General features: G+C 26.6%; 1 long non-coding RNA gene across 1 annotated transcript in view; it reads left to right on the forward strand.

Annotated features, from left to right (window-relative positions):
• The window catches only part of LOC102673613, a 4,214-nt gene extending 639 nt beyond the window's left edge, over positions 1–3,575 (forward strand). The window contains exon 3 of the long non-coding RNA XR_422353.2: positions 3,183–3,575. This is a non-coding gene — a long non-coding RNA (uncharacterized LOC102673613). The remainder of the gene's footprint in view (positions 1–3,182) is intronic.
• Positions 3,576–3,897: the final 322 nt, after the last annotated feature.

Below are 3,897 nucleotides of genomic sequence, written 5' to 3' on the forward strand. Positions count from 1 at the left end.
ATAAAGCGATAATGAATGGCTCGAAATACTGTTTGTCCCCTAATGAAAACTCCTGTTGTTGGAAAACTGGGCCGTTACGTTCTCTCATAATTATAATTACGTGTTTCCAGATTCGTTTTAAGTTTCGACAATCGAATCGCTCTGTGCTCATTTTTAATCCCAAAATATCATTATATCATAATGATATCATTAATCATTTTGTTTCCTTCGCATTTCTAACGTTACATTCTTTGTCCTTGATGAAACGTGAATTCTTAAGATTCTCGGGTAAAATGTAGAAATTCTTAGAATTTCCCGGTTTTTGTATTTCGAATATATTTGATAAATATTTATTATTTTAAAAAATATCAATTTTATCAATATATAAATTTGTTAAAACAATATTTATTATTTTTTTAGTTAATACGTATTAATATAAAAATATATTAAACACATGTTTGCAACAAATCAACAACAAGATACTAATTTATGATACACTGATCTCATGTTTTCGCCATGAAATTTCCCACGTTACATTTATAGTTCAAGAGCGTTTATATTGAAATGATGCATACATATGTGCACATATTAAACGTGTTCATAAATATATGTATATGTATGAATATATATAAATATGAGTACATATGTTAACGTATTCATGAAACACCTTTAAAGGGCTAATTCTAAAAATCAAAATAAATATAAAAGTTAATATATAAAAACATCATAAATAATTATTTATTAATTATAAGCTTATTTATTAAATTATAAGCAATTAAAATTTCTGTTAAATGAAGCGAGTATAAATAGTTTCATTCCGTATTCATACGATGCACAACTAAATTGCTTATAACTTAAATAAACCTTAAGTGACGTTTTTATGTACTAATTTTTACGTTTGTTTTAGCTTTTAACACTTTGGATATACACATTTATTATCAGTTATATTCCTATGTCATCAATTTTCACGTCGACAAGTGTGTTTTATAATTTAACTTTATCTTATGTCATCTCAAACATCTCGTTCTTTGATTTTGATTTTTATTTCATGCTTTTGTTTGATCCTAGGATATTCTTCGTTTCTTTCTGTCTCCCTATTTTTCTCTTTTCTTCTTTTTTTCTTTTTTTTTTTTAGCATATTGTTCCTTTAATTCCACAAATTTCTTTTTTATCGAAATTGCAATTGCATTTTTTATTCTTGTAAATTCCCTCTTTGGAATCCTTTTTTCGTTTCTATCTTATATTATTGCAATATCTATTGTATTATTTTTACATAGTATTTTTTAATTTCTAACACTTTTTTGGCATTCTTTGTTTTATTTTTCTCATATTTTTTTTCCTTGAAAAATTACTAATTTTTCCTCCAATATCACATTTTATTCCCTGCATTGTGGAAATTTTTCTAATTCCAATTCCATTATTCCAAAGCAGCATATCTCCAGCATACCAAGTTACTTGCCCGTGAAAGATTATTTCCCAACAATGATGGACACAGAAATTGGAACTGGAAGAGAATCCTCAGAAACATCTACAATGGTTTAGATAGTCGCCAGAAACGATTTTGGAGAAAGTGACCACTGACTAGCCACAAAGTTCACATGCTGTCCACAAGAAATAGTCGGACTCAAGGGACAATTGATGGCATAAGCCAACTTCCAAAACTTCAATACTCATAAAAACCGAAAACGTAGAAACAAAATTCAAACTTTTGTGAAAAATACAGGTTCTTTCGAGAATGATGCGATGAAGTTTAAATGGATACCCATGTATTGCAATATAGAAAATTTTAATAAAACGTACAAGAATTAATAATAGTAATATATAATACATATTGATTTTATAAATCAAAAGTATAGATTGATTTTATAGATTAGACTAAAATGTGATTAAAAATTTATCCAAAAGGATTGAAGGATATCGTAGAAGGAAGCAATACAATGGTTAAATAATCAAAATTTAAAATTTAAAAATTAATCTTTAATTTCATTCATATTACATATTGAAAACAAATGAAATATTATACTCGGCTTCAGCATTATTTACAATATTTTTTAATTTTTTAATTTTTAAATTTTTTTAATTTTAATATTATTTATTTATTTATTTATTCAAAAATGCATTAAAAATATCTTAATTCGACATACATGTTAAAAACAAACAAAATATGGTGTATGACTCTATACATTGTAATATTAATTTCACAGAAATCAAGTTATTTTTCTTTTAAATAATTGTTTATTTGTAACTTGATTCATAATTTTTCTGACTAAATTTTTTAAAATATTGCTTAATAAATACACAAATGCAAAGAATACTTTATATAAAAAAAGAATGTAGTGATTCACAAAGTTTAAGCAACCTCCTTGAATGAATAATAAATGAGCGAGGGAAAAATGTTAATGACCCAAACTCGATTCTCCAGTTAAATTCAAGAGAATCCATTAGTAATTGTAACAATTCTAAATTCTAAAGAAGAAAGAAAATGCTATTGAATAAAATAACACGAAACAAAGAAGAGGAATCCGTTAAACGAATAAATCACTAATTCTTTGATATTTAAAAATTCAATGAAAGTATCTCAAGGTTATCCGGCCTTTAATCTATCAGATAAGACAAAAATCCGGATGATCGGTATCCAGATAAACGAATACCCACGTTGGAGAATTACTAAAGTCATTTTCTCAATTTAATAACGCCATAAGTTCAGGGTAAAAGTGTGTATAACGATCTGTGTAATATCATTGAAATTGTTAAGAGACACTTCGGCCTTCCGTTTAAAACCGTTCATCCCCGTCCAAGATTAAAGCACCACCCTCCACCCTCCATAAATTCTTAAATGAAAACGCTGGCTCCCGTTATCGTGCAATAAGCGCGACATTATTTTTTTTTTTTTTAACTTCGTTAATTGAAACACTGAAATGATACAAATTGTAAAAAAGTCACTATTTTTTAATTATCTCTTTTATACTTTAAATAAAATTTATTTGTTTATTAACGTCATATTAACCTTAATTCTGAAATTAAATATTTGTGAATAAAATCAGGTTATAAAATAACAATCATAAATAGATAAAATATTTAAAAATATTACAATTAATTTCATAAATAAATTTATAAATTATTTATTATACATTAAATTAAACTTAAATTATTATTTATTTATAAATAAAAATTGATAGAATTCAATTCTTTCTTGTTTACAGGATAACAATAGTTATTAATTCCATGATAAATGAAACGGTACCATCTTCGTTCTTTTAATTATTCAATTTGAATCTTTTCAAAGTATGAGAAAAAAGATCGTACGAGGAAAGCTTTTAAAACCAGAGACTTTAAGGGAAAAGAAAAGATGTACAGGAGATCCAGATAGGAAGGCTAAGGAAACGAGAATTCACTGATAAGGAGACACAGAGGACTAAGGAGAGATTCAGAGGAAGAAACACTGTGAAAAAGTAGATAGACAAAAGAAGAAAGAAATGCATAAAAGAGAAAAACTGAAAGAAGGAAGACTTTCAGAATCTATAAGCGGAAACTTAGTGAAGGAATGATGCGTGAAAAGAAAAAAATTTCTCTAAAAATCTATAAATAAAGATAAAGGATAATGCATGAAGAAAGGAAAAATTAAGAAAATATTAAACGTGACAGAAATTAAACGTACATAATATAAAAAATAAAAGGTAGAGAAAATATATAATTGCATAAGTTGTCATAATCTAACTCTATCGAGCATCTTGCGTAAAGTGAAATTATCTTTTACTTACGCTTATGTTAGGTCCGCCTTCCGTCATCGTTGCCGTGTTTCTTTTATGTTTTTCTTACTGATAGAAGCACACTCACTTTTTTTCTTGCACATTGCAGTTCACACTTTCGTTTTTGTTTTCACTTTCCTACTTTTCTCTCATTTCCTTTAATTATCGA

This window comes from Apis dorsata, unplaced genomic scaffold, assembly GCF_000469605.1.
Source record: "Apis dorsata unplaced genomic scaffold, Apis dorsata 1.3 scaffold_434, whole genome shotgun sequence".
Classification (NCBI taxonomy): domain Eukaryota; kingdom Metazoa; phylum Arthropoda; class Insecta; order Hymenoptera; family Apidae; genus Apis; species Apis dorsata.